We start from the raw sequence: 19,965 nt of genomic DNA, 5'->3' as shown, positions 1-19,965 counted from the left end.
TTGCAAGCACAGCAAGTGGGCCAGGGGTCAGGGGGTCGGTTTTCTGCCATCTATCTAAAGGAGTCGGCTACACGGTGCACCTGGCCTTTCATCTCCAGACCTCAGGCTGTTCTGTTCTAACGAGGCCTTGAATTGCTATCTTGTTTACCCGTGCCGGGCTTCCTTACACTCTGTTTTAATCTTATCTTGGAGCTGGGTAGAAAAATATGTGTGCTGCTATATGCTGGCTAACTAGGGGTTACATAGAGGTTAGAGTCCCACAGGTTAACGTTAACTGTTTTGTTATTGTAATTGATATATATGAGTAATGTAAAGTAAAAAATAAAATGTAGCCACTTAAATGAGATTATAGCTGTAAATCTATATATTAAAAAAAGCTGCAACCCAGTAGTAGATGGCTTATCACTGGCACTGCCTATTTGAGTGCAATTGACCTTTGCCTGGCAAAACAAACTTTTTATTGTTTTACTTCCATTCTGCTCTTTTCTGTGCATGTCACTTACCAATTCCTTCCACAACATTTGTTGCATTGGCTGGGAAAAAAAAGGGTTAATTGACACAGCGTATGTTGGGCTTTGACCTGAATACCACTGAGTGAAAGGAAGAGGTGAGCCTTCCTGGATTTCCCTAGGCTCCCTTCCTAGGACTTGGAGGTCGGCTCGCCAGCAGCAGATAGCTTGAACCCAGAGCAGAGACAACTGAAAAAGGTCAAGTAAAATTGTCTGTCTGAATGGTGAGATTTCCTGAGCAACCTCTCATTTGTTTTGCTTTTGTTTTGTTTCATAATTAAATGTTTGGGCAGATTACAGATTGGAGGCCTGGTTACCCTCCCTTCTTTGCAGTTGCTGGGAGTTATATCCTCAGTTTGGGCAAAATATAGAGTGCAGGCCTAGTCATCCTACACTCTGCCGTTTGTGAGGGTTTCGATAGCCTTCAATTTGTTATTGTGCTTTGTAAGGGCCCCAGAGCAAAAAAATGTGTTAACTTCTTGTGTGATTGTGTATATAAAAGGAATTCAGTTAAGAGAGTAAATAAAATGAGCTATGAAAGCAATCAGTAGCCTCGTTTGTGCACCAAGACAAAGCGGGGGCTTTAATGCTTAAAGATCCCTCCCCGAATCGTGCAGCTTGTGTGTGACCTGTTTCTGAGGTTTTGTGGCTAGTGTCTAATATAAACAAAATGGTACCCTAATACGACAGTATTCCTTAGTTCTGACGTGGCTGATAATGGTCAAGAGACCCCATGGCCAGACCGGTGAGCGTATGAGTAATACCTACCTTTGTTTGTCCCGAGTCACCAGACCCCCCCCCCAAATCTAGTGATCATAAAAAATTCAAATACTAAACCAACTGTTCCTGAGAACATGATTTAAAATTTTGATAAAGGCTTTGTGAGAGATTATAAAATAAAATTAAGACCAAAAAATGCTCAGGAAGCTTTGTAAGTTATCATGGCCTCAACTAAGCCAAACTTGGCCCCCAGAAAAAACTCTAGACAAAAAAATGTTATCTCCCTTTGTTTTTAACTGAGACTTTGACAACTTGGAGCCTTGTGTGCTCTGTTTTGGGGCCTGAACAATCCAGCCTGTCTGTTCTGCAACAATCAGCTGCTGGTAAAAACTGTTTAGTTTCTGTCTTAAAACAACTACTTGCCAAATCTGCTGTTTTTCACATGGCAGACTTGCCTCTCTCAAAAAATGTGACATTGTTACAGGCAAATCCCAGTGCTTCCCCTTTAGAGGAGGTCAAGCTGCCTCCTCCTCCACTTGAGTTGGTAAAATCACAGGTGTAAAAGAAGTGAGGACAAAAACAAAAAAATTGCTTTTACACTAAAAAAAACCCTAAAATTGCTGGGCATGGTGGTGCAGGCCTATAATCCCAGCACTTGGTAGGCTGAGGCAGGAGGATCACTGTGAGTTCAAGACCAGCTAGGCTACACAGTGAGTTCCAGGTCAATCTCTACTATATAGTGAGACCCTGTCTCAAAAAACCAAAAATCAAACCAAAACAAAACAACCAACCAAACAAACAAAAAAACCCACCTAAAATAAAAAATAAATCTTTGATAAATTAAAGACAGCTAAAAAAGCTCTAAAAAGTATACAAAAACTAACAACAACAAAAACAAAAACACTCCAGGCTTTAAGAGCTCCAAGGCCATCACTGTGTTATCAGCCTGATGCTGTCTGCAAAGGTCTAAAATCCAAAACAAAGCCAGAAAAACAACTGTGCTTTACCAGACATCAAGAAATTAAAAAAAAAAAAATCAAGTTTCAAATTTTAACTAATTGATAAATGTATTTTTGTTTCATTTCGGGTTACATTTAATTAGTGTGCTTAAAACATTTCTTGTGTTCTGCAAATTCTTAAATTGTAATTATAAGGTTAACTTGCTCTTTTCTATACTTTGTTGATAAAAAACTCAAGGTTAATACTGTTGCATTGACAGCTAGTCAAATTTTAAAATGTAATAATCTAAAAACAAAGCAAAAAGAAGAGATACTTTAAAATTTTAACAGCTTCATGTAAAGGTACAAGATCCCAATAATGAATGTAACTGTACTGTATAGCTAAAATGTACCAATAAACTCAATGAGGAAAAAAAATTTTAACAGCTAAAGACAAGTTTGTTATATATAAAAGGTTTATAATAAATGAGACAAAAATATTGAAAAAGCTATAAATATAAAAGGATCTACCTTTGATATAAAAAGATTTTATATGTTCGTCTTTTAAAAAATTTTAAAAAATATACAGGACCACATGGCCTAAATATGTCAAAAATATGAAAGTGATTACTCAAAAAAATATATATATGTTTGCTTGTTGGTTTCAAGTTTGTTATAAAAGGTTTACATTTACAGGCATAAAAAATCTTACATCAATAATATTACTTAAATATGTTGTTATAAAATGTTTACATTGGTTATCAAAGAGTTAAATTCTAAATATGCTATTGTGACATATTTATAATGGTCATTTTCAAAATATAATATTTTCTGTTAAAAAAGTTATTAATAGGGATGGCCCCCTTGTTTATGAGCTCTGACAGCTGCAGTTATACTAATTTAAAAAGCTGACAAGCTAACCTTAAGACAAAAATTAACTATCCCAGTTCCCTGTGCTGTCCTAAAACTGAAATAATAAAAACTATCAGTAGCTTTCAAATAAGAGTCACACAATATCAGGCCCTCATCTATAAAAATCCCTGCCTACATTTTCTTCCAGTTAAAACCTTAAATCCTGCTACCTTCTTGCCCTTGGAACCTGGCCCACCTGACCACGACTACCTCAGTGTTACTGATGAGTTATTCTTGAGTTGTCCTGATCTACATAAAACTGCACTGCCTGATGCTGATCACAGATGAGAACAGCTTCATGGAAAATGGGGTACACGACACTGACTATGTAGTGGTGACTCAAGATAAAGTGGTCCAAGCGGGACCCATCCAGCTCAGTGAGCAGAGCTCTGGGCACTCATGCAGGTTCTCTGATGGGCAAAAGGAATAGAGGCTAAATGTTTATACAAACTCCTGTTACACCTTTGCTTCCCTGTATATTCATGGCATATTATATAAAGGGCATGGTCTTCTCACAACAGAGGGCAAACATTAAAAATAAAAATAACATGTTGTTAAAAACAATGTAAAAACTGATAAAATAACATTAATGCATTGTTCTAACTAGACAAAACAAAACAAAAGCAAAAGGCAATGCTAAGGTAGATATAAAGCCAAAAATTTTGTCAGTTAAACAAAAACTTCAGACAAAAATACAAAAGCTCCTAGCTGCTATAAAATACTCAGATAAAGAGGTCCTCCCTGTGCTAAATCCTGCCCTTGATAAAGTTGAGAGACTGAGTTTATGTTAAAAAAAAACAAAACAACAACAACTTTAAAACCTATATAAAAAAGACCATATGAGGCACTTCTAGTTACTCCCACAGCTGTCAAGGTGGCTAAAGTCCAACCGTGGATTCACCACTCTAGAGTAAAGGGACCCAGAACTCCACAAATTGTGAATCCAGAAGACAGCACACTCAAAGCCCTGCTCCCACCACACTGGAAGCTGATGAGTCCATGCAAGGCTAAAAAATAAAGACTACAATCAAAATATTACAAATTCTTTTATTGTGTCAAATGGCTATGCGTTACTTTATTTTAAAATTAATAGTTTATAAACCCAAAGATGATAAGTTTAATAAAAATATGTGACCTTTAAAACTGATAAATAAAAACCAGAAAAACATCCCCGCATGCTTCTTTTTGATGCTTGTCCAAAAAAACATTATTAAAACCCTAGTACCATACTTCACTATAAAAAATTTACCCCCCAAAAGATGTACTGTTCAGATAAAACTCAAATATGGTTAAGCAGTTCTACTGTAACCAAAAATACTGGCAATTATGATAACTGTAAAAAAAGACAATATAACTATACATATACATGTATATATATATATATATATATATATGGCTTGGCCTTAAAAAGTAAGCTGGCTACAAAAAAATAATTCTTCATATTTACATAAGATATCAGTTAACTGCTAGGCATGGTCCTCAGAGGTTAAAAAGAAAAATTCTACAGATTAAAAAGGTTGAAAAGAGCCTCCCTCAAAAAAAAAAAAAAAAAAAAAAAACTCCTGTGCTGTAGGAAAAAAAAAATGTCTTAAAAAGATATCAAAAAATCATATAAAAATAGATATAATAGATTTAATTAATAAAACTCATTTACTGCTGCTACAGGAAGACCAAAAATTAGCCTCTGATTGCTAGATTTGTGCACCATTCACCATGATGATTTATCAGGCAACTGACATCACAAGTAACCTGCCTTAGAGCCAATGATGCTTACTATGTACCCCTTACTCAGCTACTCATTAGGTCTAATTAATATAAACTCAATGAGTTGCCCCCAAAACAAAGGGAGGAATGATACAGAAAACTTTTGTAAATGATCTAAAAACCTACAAAATGTTAAAAAAATGTAAAATTACTTCTGCTGTCTCTAACAGCAATTTGCTTTGTTTAGTTCAAAATTAACACAGTGGAGATATTGACCATGAAATGAGGCATCTAGCCTCATTCCTAACCTTGAACACCCACTTCCTGTGCACTAGAATGGATAGCTAGACAAATCTTAAGGTAAACTCCCTAACTGCAAGGAATTGTTACATCTGGGTTGAAGTTAACTATCTTGTTACTGTAACTGATACAAGAGTAATGTAAACTAAAAAAATAATATGTAACCACCTAAATGAGATCATAGCTATAAAACCTATATATAAAAAAAGCCCTGCAACCCAGGAGGTGCTCAATCACTAACACTGCCTATGTGAGTGTGGTCTACCTTTGCCTGGCAAAATAAACTTTTATTATTTGACTGCCATTCTGGTGCTTTTCTGTGCGTGTCACTTACCAATTCCTTCCACAACAGTTTCAGAAATGGTTAGCATGTAAGACATCAAACTGAAATGGGAGACACACCTTGAATGTGGGTGGCACCACCTAGGAGATGGTGGCCCAGGTGCAAGAGAAGCAGAAGATGGAGGAAGCCTGCTGGCTGGCACTGCATACATTCTCTGCTTCCCAGCTGCCATGAGGTAAGAGATTTCCTTTGCCACACCTTTCTCCCATGATGCTTCTGACTCCTCACAGGCCTGAAAGCAATGGAGCCAGCTAACCATAGACTCAAACTGTGAACTAAAATAAAACTCTCCTCCTTTAAATTGTTATTCTCAGTTATTTTGTCACAAGATAGAAAGCTAACACATATGTATACTAAGGATGTTACTGAAAAATAAATAGTGGTGAAGTTGGATTATCCAACAAAGTGGTAAAACACAGAATAAATCTATAAACAGTGTGATTCTGGTACATGAAAAACAGAGCAGGTCAGTGAAGTAGAACAGAGAATCTAAAAACAGATCCAAATTTGTATGGGTCTATTCAGTAGATTTTGCAGAGCAGAAAGCTAGCATTGCATATCATTAGAGAAAAGACTTGCCCAACTCTTCCACTGAGTTGAAAATCTGTATTGCTGTTCATTCAGAGGGGCATAGAAATGAGTGGAGACAATTTATGTGATCTGGAGAGACTCAGAGAGCATGAAGCTTAAGCCAGGACACAGCACAACTTTCTGGAACCAATGACCAGAGACCACATGACAGCAAAGTCTTACACTGAGTGTCAATATGGATAGGTAATAAGAGTTGAAAAGAGTATCCACCAAGTCCAACCATCAACAGCACATTTGACCAGCAGTATATCAGTTCACAAAACCTAATTACTAGTTTCAGGAATTTTGTGAGCTGATAGCTAAACATTTCTATTATTAAAATTAAATGTTATAAATGTACAGCTAAGTTATATTAAAACACAGGAAGTAAATATACAAAACTTGCTACTTTGTGGGTTTCTTGCAATACTTCACTATTATATATGTTCTTGAGGTTATTTACATATATGTAGCTCATGTGAATATGTATGTGCATCTATATGTATCTGTATGTGTATCTGTATAGTGGAAGCACTAAATAATGGTAAGCATTGCTTCTCAGCCTCATGTCCACTGATGCTGTGTTGGTAACTAGAAATTAGGCATGGTGAGAGTATTTATACCATGGAAATTGGCAAATGCTACAAATCAGGGCTTGATTTCCTAAACTGAATTGAAGAAAATGTTAACAAGTCAAATTAAACTTAAAAGTGTGCTGTGTAAATTGCTGTTGCTTTGTGTTAAATAGCACAAAATTGAGAAAATATTCTTTCGATATTATAAAACTGTCATCTAATTTAGCAAAGAAATTGTTCACGTCACTGAGTAGAGAATGAAAATCCTTGTGAATGGAAAGAAAATGTCAACCAACATCAATATTGAAATCACACACACTCATCAGTGATGGTGGCTTTTCTCAGTGGGTAGCCATCACAGTCTGATCTTGTCAAATGATGGTTGAATTGCAACTATAGATTGGTTATAGATATAGTGATAGAGAACACTTTAATGTAAAATAACTTATGTCATTTGCTTTGTTTAGTTCAGAATCAACAGGCACGGGAGGCATCTAGTCTCCCTAAAAAGTTATGTAAATGAAAAGAACCATTGTTAACCTTGCTGATCTTGACATGCCCCCTTCCCCTGGGCTAGAATAGACAACTAAATGAATTTTAAAGGTAACCTCCTCTACCAAAGAAGTGCTACATCCAGGTTAAAATTCTACTGCCTTGCCACCATGTTTTGAATGTCAGCAACGTGAACTGTGAAAATGAAATGTAACCACTTGAATGAGATCAAGTCTGTAAAACCCTATAAAAGGGGGAGTTGAAGCCCGGGACTGGATCAATCAGGGCACTGCCCTTAGGTGTGATCAATCCCTATCGATGGAGTAAACTTTTGTTACTCCTCTCTGTGTTTCACTTGCCAATTCTTTCCATAACAATAGGAGTTCAACAAACTACTGAAGACGTTCTGCATAGTTATGCTGAATTAAAAATAAAGAAATAAAGAATAAAATTAAGAATATTTGTGTTATATATCTTTTATATCGAGAAAAATTTACAGTAACATATATGTACATGTGCTCTTCTCTCAAAAAGCCCATTGCTAAACATCTATCAGACCATCACTTCATGGGCCCTGAAACTTGGGCTTCACTCTGGGCAAAGTAGGGAATCTCCAACTTGGCCAAGATTGTTTCTGTTCTTGATGGAATGGGAGCCCAAAATATGTTTTAAATTCAGTTATAAAGAAAAGAATGTTACCTTTGTTGCAATTTTGCTCATGTTTAAATGTGTACCTATTTCCCACCTGAAAGGACTGAGTTGGGCAAGGAGTTTTTCCCGTGTTTATGCCTTCAGTAGCATATCCCACAAGGGGAAGGAGTGCATTTCCAACCCTGTTGTAACAATATTGATGATCCCTGTCTGGTCCTGACTCTAAAGAAGCCGATGCGGGTCAATGACTCCTGAAGTGGACATAAATCCCGAGGCTGACCTGCCTGACCTTTGACCTTTCAGCCGCTGCTGCCTTAAGGTAATTGGCTGAGCGGCTAGGAGTTAGGGTGGGGGGAATGGGGATGTTAGGAGCTCCATAGAACTGAGACCTCTAAATGGACTCCATAATTTTTGTTCCACACTTAAGGCAACTCTGGAAATTTATAGACTATGGGTTGGAAATCATTACAAGTACAGGATGTAGTGTGTGTGCGTGTGCGTGTGTGTGTGTGTGTGTGTTTGTCTGTGTCTTTGTATCAGATTCATGGAATCAAAATCTCTAGGAAGTGGAACAGATGCCTCAGATAAATTGTATCTGTCCACTAGAGAAGGAGAGACCAAGCCACATGGAGAAACTGTCAGGCATGGCTCCTGATTGTGGGCAGAATAACTTGCTTCACTACTAAAGGGAAGCTTCAGTGCAGAGTATTAGTAATTTGGTTATCTTCCTCTAGCCTGGCCAAGACTCAAATCAGGGAATACTGAACAGAAAAGTCCCCAGACTGCTTACCTTCATATGACATTATAAGTGTTCAAAATAAATAGCCTTTTTAAAAAAGCAAGATAAAACTGTATAATGCAAGTGGTCTTATAGAAATACTATCATGCATGTTATATTAAAAATTACTAAATGCACCTACAACAACAGATGATGGTGGGATCTCCAGGGAAGATTATAGACAATATTTTTCTTACTGGTTTTCTCTAATTCTTATGTACAGAGCATATGCTTCTTTTATAATTAAAAATAACATTCTTCTTAAAATAATACACTTGAAGAGGAGACAGAAAGTAAAACCAAACAAAGCAAAACCAAAACCAAACAGAAGTCTTCAGCAGCCCATGATGAAGACTGTTATTTTGCCTTATAAGCTCTCTGTGTGAGGTAGCCCTGACCCATAGCCTCCTAACCCCCATTCCAGAGTCCTGCGGCAACAAGCTGAAGGCACAATCTAATAAGGGTAAGGGATATTAGACAATATCCCACAGTTAACATCCTGGAGCCTTAGCTCTCCACCTTTCTGTGAGAGACACTGGTGTACAGGTGATCCTCAAGCCCACCTTGACCTTCCTAAGAAGGCGAGAGTTGGTAGTACAGTCCCAACTCTAGCCCCATCCTGTAGGAAATGGCTAGTGGGCTGAATGGATGGATGAACTTCTATTTAGCACCAGTGCCTGGGTGAAGAATCATTTGTATCAGGAGCTCACATATATCTTGAGTCTTGTGTGTGTTATCAGGCTGATATACTGCTGTTGCAAACCACTCTGGGTACTTAAAATCCAGGAGGCATTTTTCAAATTCTATTACCAATTGGTTATGTTTGGTGGCTTAGACATGAGGGTATTGATGTGTCCTAGAATCAGAGCAAATCACCCTCTGGAAGTAGAAAAATGCTAGGGTAGTGTAGGACCAGAATTTTAGCCCAGTATATTTATTTGCTAAGAGCTGGTTGGTTTCTCTACTTCTGGAGTCAGGGGCAAAGCCTTAGAGAAAAAATACACTGATGTCCTGGTGTGACTGATGGCAATCTAGAATTAATACTCTACAAGAATGATTAATTTGAACAAATTCTACTACTAAAATTTGGCTACACATTGTCACTGACAATGAGTTACTGGCAGCACTGGAGATAAGAAGAGGTAGATTTGCCCAGTCTTCTGATCCAGTGTTCTCCCAGATCTTTTCATTAGTGTGAAAATGGGTTTGCACTGTGCCTGAAAGGACTTGCACAGACTTCAGGATTCAAGAACAAAGTCAGAGAACAACAACAAAAGCTGAGTTTGGGTGGCTTGTATCTGCATATCTATTGGTTGGCTTCCAAGGGAATGTGGTTGAAAGATTGCTTTGGTATGCCTGAGAGAGACAAAAGAAGGAAGAAGGTATGGGAATGAGTTTGGAAACCTGGGTTTCAGTTGCAGTTCAGCTGTGCAAATTGGGAAATTATTTAACCTTTGAGTTTCAAGTCTAAAGTTAAATAATAATAGCAGATTATCAAGAATTTCATGTAAAACCTTGGCATACTGCTGGGCAAAGGAGATGGTGATCATAAAAGAGGGGGTCTTGTTGATGATGGTGATGGTGATGATGATGATTCTTCACCGAACTTAGCAGAACTTGTTGGAGGGGATGAGACGTACTCTGGCTATGGTGGGAATAATGAATATTTCAAAGGAAAGGAACATTTTCAGCCTAACTAGACTTTGAAAACTGTAATAAGACTTTGTTGACAGGGAATAGGATGTTCTGGAAACATACTTTTAATGACATCTAAATGAGACTTTTAATGGGTGATAATTTCTTTGCAACTCAGGAAATCATGTTAGGATCCCAGTGCTATGAAGTCATAGTGGAGGACAAGAGACACTGCTTTCACTGTTACTTCCTCCGTTTTCTTTGATCAAGGGCCCCACCCAGGCTCCTCCTGCAGTTTGCGGCTTTGAGCTTTCAGCTCTGCTCCTCTTGTCCATTCACTTCTGCTGATCTAGGGACCCAAAGTTATTGGGAGAAAGGGTACACTAAGGGAGAGGTGGCTCCATCCCATTTTCTGGGGAACCAGAGCGTCTGGAGCATGGTTGAGTACGAGAAGGTGTAGGCCTGCGTGGTCCCTGTCCTGAGATCTGGTGGAAAGGTTCTGTCTGAACATTTAGAGTTCCCAGATTCTCCCATGTCTTCCCCCACGCCCAGGCTTTTAGACACCTCAAGGCAGTGGCGGGATGGGAAAAGCACAGACAGTCCTGTTGGGAGTGGCCCTACGGAATCCTAAAGAACTTCTGGTGGATCCCCAAGATGTCTGATGCAGAAATTCGGCCTGAGAGTGAGTAACATAGGGCAAAGCATGGCAATTCATGCCAAACTTTCTAGTTTTTAGTGGGGGTTCACTTATAGTATCTCATCTTGTTCTCACCCAAATCCAACAGAAAAGGACAGAGAGGCCATCTGAGTTGATTTTATACTCAAGGAATCAGAGTCAGAAGTTATAGGGCTACCAATGTCCCACAGCTAGGACATAGCTGACAATGGACAATGTGACCCAATTCCTAGAATATTTTTTTAAAATTTCTTCATCCAAAGGAGGTTAAAAGTAGTGCCTGCGAAGAGCTTTCTCCCAAGGACTTCCAGCACAATATTAAAGACATCCCATTTATCCTCACATTCATCTGGGAGCAGCAGGTGGCTAATATTGTAAGGATTATAATGATCATTATCATGACATGAAATCACTAGGAGCCTGGGGTATAGCTTCCTTAATGCAATGCTTTCCTGTGACACATATGGATGCATGTACACACATATGCATACACACACATACACACGTGTGCACACACACACACACACACACTTCCCACAGGAGCTCAAGAATTTCCAAGATCTTTCTAATGCACAGTGACAGGAAAGCCTTTGCAGATAACCTGCAAGGGGGGAGTTTGCACATCTAGAGAAGTCTAGAAAGCCTTCACAGGCTCACAGGCAGGCAGCAAACATAGGTGCTGAGCACCAGCCCTGGAAATGAGAAGCCACATGTGCCCTTGACAGGAAGGAGACGGGTGCACTCGTGGGAGCACGGTGAGCCAATCTCAAGATGGAATCCTGGCAGCCAGCAGCATTCAGATCTCTCACTCTGTGATGCTTTCACAGAGCTGAGATGGGAAGAGAGTGAGGAAGGGCAGAAAAGAGGCTATTTGGCCTCTACAGTGTAGAAGGCAAAAGGAGAAGGGAGGACTTAGTACCAGGGAACTGGGAGAGTGTTTAGTGTCTTGAATGTTGTTCATGATCTAGCTGTTCAGGCCAGCTTTGTGATCACCACCTTCTCTCCCAGAGTCACTTGTTCATTCTTTAGTCAATCCACGGTATCGCAACAGACCACAGTCTGGTTGACCTAAGTAGCACTCATTTGTTTTTCTCAGTTCTGATGTCTGGAAGTCTAAGATCAAGGTATGAACAGGCTGTTGTCTGGTGAGGTCCTGTTTCTTGATTTGCAGACAGTGTCTTGCTGTTGTTTCTTCTTATGGTGGGGAGAGAGAACTCTAGAAAGAACTCCTAGGAAGAGACTATCCTAGGCTCTGCCCCCATAAACCTAATTAATCTCCCCAAAGTCCCACCTCTTAATGCCATCCCATTGGAGGTCAGGATTTCGGTCTGATGGTTCTAAGGAATGCAGACACGCAGTCCATAACACTTATATCTATTCAGGAGGTGTTTCTGAGCACTGTACCTAAGTTGCTACAGTTGCATTTACTGAAAAGTAAACAGTAAATTATATAGAAGTGCTTGTCATGGCATGGGATATGCACTGCGTGTCAGGGATATTTAATGGGGAAACCAACGCCATCTCAGGATAACAGGAAGGCTTCTAGGCTGCAAAGATGTAGAAAGGTAGCGCCCTTGCACACATAGAGACAGTGTCAAAAAGCAATGGAACCCTCCCTAAGCTTCATTCTCTCCCATTAACCCAGATTCCCTCCCCACAATCCCATACTGCTCAGACTCACTGCTGGGAAGTCACGAGTTTATTTGTCTGCAAACATCCAGCAGAAATAGAAAATCAATATGATAGGTTCTTGCTGAGGAAGTATGTTTCTTTCTTTCTGCAAGTAATTGTTAGCTTTATGTGTCAACGAGGCTAGGCCACAGTACCAGATATGGGTCAAACACTAGCCTTGATGATGTTGTGAAAATATTCTTTAGATGAGATGAACACTTAAATCACAGGTTCAGGAAACAAGAAAACAGACCTTTTGGAGCTGGGAAAGGGATCAGGGGGAAGAGAAAGGAGAAGAAGGTAAAGAAATTGAAATTAAAATTGAAAATGATCAAGCCATGTTATATGCAAGGACAAATTTCCCAAAGCAAACATAACTATTATTTATTGAAAACATGCCATAATTTTAAAATGCAAATATATAAATCAGTAGGCTTTGAGTAAAGCAGATTACCCTTCATCATATAGGTGGGCCTCATCCAATCAGTTGAAGGTCTCAAGGAAGAGCGAATGTTGCTCCAGACTGCTCTCTTCAGACCAAACAGCCACAGCATCTCTTCCCCCTGTCTCTGGCTTGCCTGCCTGCCCTGCAGGCTTGGACCTGCCAGCCTTCAGAGCATGAGCCAATTCCTTAAGGTTGTGCTTGTGTGTGTGTGTGTGTGTGTGTGTGTGTTAGTACATTCCTGTGGCTGTGCCTAAATCCCTAGACTAGGTAATATATGGACAGTGGGCATATTTTTTCCACACAGTTCTGGAGGCTGGCAGGTCCACCTTAAAGGCATCGTCAGACTGAGGCAAGGACACTTTCCTCAATTTCCAGGAATACTTATCCCAATCATGAGGGCAGAACACCCATGACTTACTCACTTTTTAAAGGCTCATCTTCTACTATGTGACTGGATTATGTCTCAACATGCATGTTTGAAGGAACACCATGTCCAGACTATTGTCTGCATTGTATACAGGTGTATGGATGTGTACACGGTCAGCCTTCTGTATCCATGAGTTCCACACCCATGGATTCAACCAGTTGCAGTTCAAAACTATGGTTAGGCTTATGATAAATGTGTTTGTGTTGACCATGTGGACTTTTCTTGTCATTATTTCCTGACCAATACATTAACAACAGCTATGTACTAAGCATGAGCATCTACTAGGTATTGTATATAATCTAGGAATGATTTAAAGGATACCGGAGGATGTGCACATGACATATGCAAATGCTATGCCATTTTAGATGAGGGACCTGAGCATGCATTGATTTTGGTATCACAGGGATTCTGGAGAACCTGACTAATCACTGCAAGGTACTTTAGGTTGCCTAACACTTGGAGTTGTTACATCTGATGATTGCAAGTGTTCACACTCTGAAGGAGTGCTGTAAGAAAAAACCTGAGTTCCAGTCTTGCCAAAGCTATAATGAGTCTCCAGAGTCTAGATAAATCAATCAACTTCCCAGGTTTGGTTTCTTCACCTGTCACACAGTTGACAGTAGCTAAGGTGACCTGGCACTGGAGGGGCCCATTTAATAGAAATGACAACAGATACTATTAGGAAGCATTTTCCAGGAACCAAGCCCCACTGTAAACACTTCTGTGCTTACTTATTTCATCCCACTTATTCTTACAGCAATGAGTCAGGTATCATCATCAAGCCCATTCAAGAGATGAGGAAGTTGAGGCACAGAGAAACTTAGCTGCTTGACTCCAGTTCACACAGACAGTTGGAAGCAGGGCTGAAGCCCAGCAGCTAGGCTGGGCCCTTTTGCTTTATGTCTTTGCTAGACCTTGGTGGAGACAGCAGAAGCTCAGATCACTAGTCACCATGATCTGAGCTTCTGCTGCCACCATGCCGGCTGGCTCCAGGGACCCAGTCTTCTATTCATAGCAATTACAGAGAGCACTGCACCCAGTCAGCCAGGCAGCCCACAGGCCCTGCTTCTGCTGGCTTCTCATCTTAGATCCTGCCCACTGGACTGATATAAACACAAGAAATAAAGTTGACAAGAGACTTGCTCAGTGAAATATGGTAATAGTCCAGCCAAAGAAGAAAGGTATGTATAAACCACTTATTTCCACTCACAGGTGGAGTGGAAAATATGTGCATCTATTTTTAAAAGTCCCATTATAAATTAGAGCAGCTGAATTATAAAACCCTTGAGGAAGGGCATTCATCCGAATGTAAATGTCAACATAACCCTCATCACAGAAGCCCCTCCTGGAAGCACCCTATAATTTCCTCTGGGTAGAGGTCACAGCGCCTGCTCACTTTCACTGCCTCGCCTCAGCCAGCTCACAGCAGCTGCTCACCGGCAGCATGGGTGTGCAGCCAGGACCTCTCTTCCCTTGTGCAGTATTCACTGCTCCTCTTCTGCTCTGGGGCGGTTGAGCCAGGGGAGGAAGTATCTATAGGAACCACACGTGCCCGAATGCAGCAGTAATTAACAGTGATGCCAACAGCAAGGGCAGTAATATCCTGAGTGTTTATTACCAGCAGGTGATTAATTCATTAAACCAGGTAATATTATTCCATGGAAAACAGACAATACTATATAATGATTAAGAGCTTGCAGTGGGCAACCGAATCACATTTCTGCTACTTACAGTCTAGTGACTTAGCTTTCTCGTGGGAAATATAGGGGTAATAATACCACTGGTCTTTTAGTATTATTGTAAAAGATTAAATAAGCTCATTTATTAAAAGCACTTACAATGACTGTATAGCTGTGAGCATATGTACTTGATTCTCTGTAGCTATAGGTTCCACATCCCCCATGGAAGGAAAATAACAGAAAACAAATTGTTCTACGAAACATGTACAAACTTTTTTCTTGTCATCTTCAACAATGCAATATCACAGCAACTGACATAGCATTTACATTGAATTAAGTATCATAAGTAATCTAGAGATAATGTGGGGCATACCAGGGGATGTCCACAGTTTACATGTAAATACTACGTCGTTTTATGAAAGTGATTTGAGCATCTATGTAATTTGGTATTTTCAAGGGGTTTGGGACCAGGACCCTGACGGACAACACACACACACACACACACGCACACACACGCACACACACACACACACAATTTCATATTTATGCATATATGTTTATTCTTCCCAATGGCCCCATGAGGCAGCAACATTGCTATTCCCATTTTAGGGATGAGAATAGGATGCGTGGTCCTGTGGAGCCCCGCGAGACATTTTCTTCCCCACTGTGCCGGTCACTGCTGTGCTTGCAGAGAGACTGTCCACACATTATCCACAGTGCAGCAGGTTCTTCAGGTGCCCAGCCTGGATCCCCAGGCATCCGGGGTTTCCAAGGGCACAGACACCTTCCTAAACCAAGTTCTCTCCGGTCTGCCCCAGATGGCTACTGACAAATGATAAGCATTTGATGATGGAGGTGGGCATGGAGCCAGGGGTAGGTTGAGAAAGGGGTGCTGTGGGCCAGGGCTTGTTTCCCTCACACTACTACATCTGATGAGGAAACACTCAGAAACCAGTAATTGGGTTTTTTTTAAGTAATTTTATTGGTATATTTAAGGTATACAATATAATGACATTCATCACTGGGAATTTGCACCTTTACATAGTCCATCTTGGTTCTTATTTTTTCCCCATTCCCCTACCCCGCTTCAACCCCTCTACCCCTCCCAATCTACAAAGACTTTGTTTTCATTTTTTTCTTGTTCTTATAGTAATTCCATTCCCCTCTTTCTTTTCCCCTACCCCTCCCACTTTCCCTTCCCCTTTGCACCTTTTCTTCCTATTTCACATTATCTGTTATCCTTTTAGTCTTTATTTACACTTCCCAGAAATTATGATTGAAACTTGGTCTTCCAGGTTCTTCTAAAGTTGTGTTTGTAAAGGTAGGAGAAGAGAGCAGATTTAATTTAAGAGTTTGTTAGCTTGAGCTACAACTTTGAAGTGTGGAGATATCTGCTGTGGTGTGTCAGGTGTTGCCAGCTACTCCAGAGCACACCTCCTTTCCTAGCACCCCTCCCTCCTCCACCAGCATCCTCCTTCCCCTTCAGGAGCAGACTCTGCCTGAGTTGCTTCTGCAGGAGTCTGTCATCCTCTCTTCTGGTTCTTGGGCCCTCGAACTTACTAGCCTTACCAAGGAACTTGCCAGGTGCTATGGTTCGAATATGGTTTGTCCCCTCCAAAACTCACATTGAAATTTGATCTCCATTTTGAGAGATGAAGAGATTAAGAGGTGATTGGGGCTCTGCCCTCCTGAATGAATTAATCCATTGGTGCGATAAATGGATTAATGTGTTGATGTGTGTATCTTGAGGCAAGATCTGCTCTAAAAGCCAGTTTGGCTAGGTCTCACTCTCCATCTCTCTGCCATATGATGCCACTATAGGAGTCTTCAAGCAAGAAGGTCATAATTAGATGGCCTTGAGCAAGAACTATGAGCCCAAATGAACCTCTTGTCTTTATAACTTACCTGGTCTGTGACCCTCTGTTCCTGACTAGGAGACCAAGGAACCTCAGATCAGGGAACCAATCAATTGCTTAGCTTGTTTCCTGGCATGTTCCTGCTTTTCCCATTCTCTAGAAACTGACTTCTCCCTCTGGGCCTCTGCATGTAACATTACCTGTTCCTAGGAGGTCCTGTCCTCTCCTTCTTTCAACCCCCCCCTTTAAGGCCTATTTTTCCCTTCCCTGTACCCCCCTCTGAGCTTTGCTCATATGCATGCATGCCGTTATAGGATGAATTGTGTCCCAGAAAAGATGTTCAAGTCCTAACTCCCAGTACCTGTGCTTGGGACCATACTGGGCGACAAGGTCCTTGCTGATGATCAGGTTAAGATGAGAACAATCAGATGGCCTCTAATCCAGTATGACTAGGGTTTTTACTAAAGGAGGAAATGTTGATTCAGAGACAAACACACACACATAGCAAAGAGATTGGGAAACCCAGAAAGAAGGCCAACTACAAGCTGAGCACTCCCGAGGCCACCAGAAGCTAGGAGAGTGGCATGAGGAAAATTCTTCCTAACGGAACTTGGCCTCCACAGCTGTAAGATGACAAATTTCTGTTAAGTGACCTCATTGGTAGCACTTGGATATTCAGCCCTAGGACTATTAGTATAGGTACAGTTATGAGCCACAGAACATTCCAGTCAGTGACTCACCACCAATGTGCATACGGCACAGCAGCTTTTTAAGTTTATAACAGAGCAGAGAACTTCCCATCACCTAGTGATGCAGCAGCTGTTGTAACACCCTAGTGCAACACATGATTTGTGTCAGAGGCACTGCTGGTGTAAATAAACCTACTGTGCTGCTGGGCATTAAAAGTGTAGCACATACAACTGTGTACATTACATATTACTTGTCAATGAGAATAAAAGATGTGTGACTGCTTTACGTATTTACTGTACTGAACATTTTACTAGTATTTTTTAGTATAATCCTTCAACTTATAAAAAATGTGTCCTATAAACGGCATGCCATGTTCTGCTAGCTGCAGTCTCATACATCTTGTTTACCGGGTTTTTTTTTTTTTCCATGTTGAAGATTGAACCCAGGTCCTCACGCGTGCTCGGCAAGTGCTCTACCTCCAGCATTGACTGAGTATTTTTACTGCATCTAGAGGCCACATCAAGTGAATGATCTCTTCCATCTAAGTCTATGTAAGTTCACACTATGATGTTCTCAAGGTAAAATTACCCAAGGATGCATCTCTCATAATGTATCTACTGCGGTGTACAACACATGGGTGTGCTAACCACCCAACAGAATGTATTACATTTATTTGATGCCTTATTTTCACAGCCAAACCATCAGATTTTTAAGGGCTGCACCACACTGCCTTAGGGCTAAGATAGTATTGGTCACACAGTAGGCTGTCAAAGAATGTTGGTGCCACGGAATAATCCTACTTCAAAATAGAAAACCAGTGCAGGGAATTTAAATCATTGTCCTAATTAACTATAACAAAGACGCTAATTATGAGCAAATTCTGTGGAAATAACTCTGTGGCCCTCTTAATTATATCATCACCTGGATATAGCCCTCCAGGAATAAGTCCTCAATTATTGGGTTGATCATCGATGAGTGTGGGATGGAAAGACAGTCAGGAGAGTGTCAGCGGGGAGAGAATGAGAGCACACGCTGCTGGTGAACTATCTGGATGATCTTTTTCACATGTGAAATTGATCTCTGGCTCTTATCTTTCAGCACCAACCTCCATGGAGTAGCAAGAGCCCCTGGGTACCAGCCAGGAGTGATTTATGAGGGCCATCGGCAGCTGGCCCAGCTAGCACACACCTGCATGTTCCTAGCTGGGACTGCACACCTCTGTTCTTGCTCATGTGTCCCTTGCTGCAAGTGACACATGTACTCAGGGTGTCTCAGAGAAATCTGGCTTCTGGAGTTATGGATGAAGCTCCCAGCACTAGCCCTGAGCGTGCTCAGCTGCTGAGACAGGAAACTTTCCTGAAGTCACTAGGGTATCAGTTTAGACTTGCATAATATCCCACTGCCACAGATGGGGAACAAAGAGCAGAAAAATTGCAGTTTCTCTAGAACATGATTTGAAGACTTATCCCAATATAATTTTCTTAGAAGTGAACATATCTCCTCAGTAATCATTCATTATTTTTTCCAAGTATAGAAGGCAGCATATTACCATTTGAAAATAGACTTGAGCCAAGAGGATTAATTTTATACTTAAATAAACTGTATTTAAATTTAAGCCTTTTCTGATCTAAGCTCTAAATTATTACTCAAGGGTGATAAATGTGGTGAGTGAGCTAAAGTTTTCATTCTCAAATGTACGTAGAGAGAAACTAAGAAAAAACAAAAATAATATTGATAATGATTGCCTTTGGGCCATAGAATTATGAGTGACTTAATTGTTTATATTTTTAATTTCCCAATTTTAAAAATGAACTTTTAAAAAAACCATAACCAGATAGATTAGGATTTATCTGCATGCAAGAATTCCTGAGGCCAACAGAAGCTAAAAAAAATACAGGGGACAGATTTTCCTTCATAGCCCTTAAAGGGAAGTGACCCTATTGATGAATTATATTCAGACTTTCAGCCTCCCGACTGTAAGACAATAAATTTCTGTTGTTCGAGGGACCTAACTGATGTACTTTGATATGTCAGCCCTAGGACTGCAGGTACAGATCCAGCCACACACCGTGGAATGACATTTCAGTCAGTGACCCCCACGTGCATGCGCACAGGACCGTGGTCCTGTCTGCTGCCGGGTTGAGAGGCTGAGCCCTGTGCTCACTTGGAAACATGCTTTAGAGCTGCCAAGTTCTTGTACCCCGTTTCTGCCCCCATGACCAGAAGCTCCACCCTGAAACGTTACTTCCACGAGGTTCTCTTTATTTCCTTTATTAAGGAGCAAATGAAATTCAGAGGTCACGAAGTTTTCTAAAGAGGTCTGTGGTTGGGTCACCCCTACAGAGAGATAAACACTTAGGGACTTTTAACCCCCTTGTCAGATGCACTGCTCTT

The 19,965-nt window shown here is 40.5% G+C and overlaps 1 protein-coding gene and 1 long non-coding RNA gene across 3 annotated transcripts in view; one reads left to right on the top strand and one right to left on the bottom strand.

Annotated features, from left to right (window-relative positions):
* The window catches only part of Siah3 (siah E3 ubiquitin protein ligase family member 3), a 74,244-nt gene that overhangs the window by 27,971 nt on the left and 26,308 nt on the right, over positions 1-19,965 (bottom strand). The gene's annotated exons all lie outside the window — the stretch shown is intronic.
* On the top strand, positions 618-18,099 carry LOC104871196. Its single transcript, XR_782782.1, has 3 exons — positions 618-707; positions 5,436-5,601; positions 18,007-18,099. It is a non-coding gene; the product is annotated as an uncharacterized LOC104871196 (long non-coding RNA).

Source organism: Fukomys damarensis, unplaced genomic scaffold, assembly GCF_012274545.1.
Source record: "Fukomys damarensis isolate Sample0158 unplaced genomic scaffold, DMR_v1.0_HiC HiC_scaffold_38, whole genome shotgun sequence".
In the NCBI taxonomy this organism is placed as follows: Eukaryota; Metazoa; Chordata; class Mammalia; order Rodentia; family Bathyergidae; genus Fukomys; species Fukomys damarensis.
Note: the sequence above shows the minus strand (reverse complement) of the source record. Positions and strands in the feature narration are given on the sequence as shown.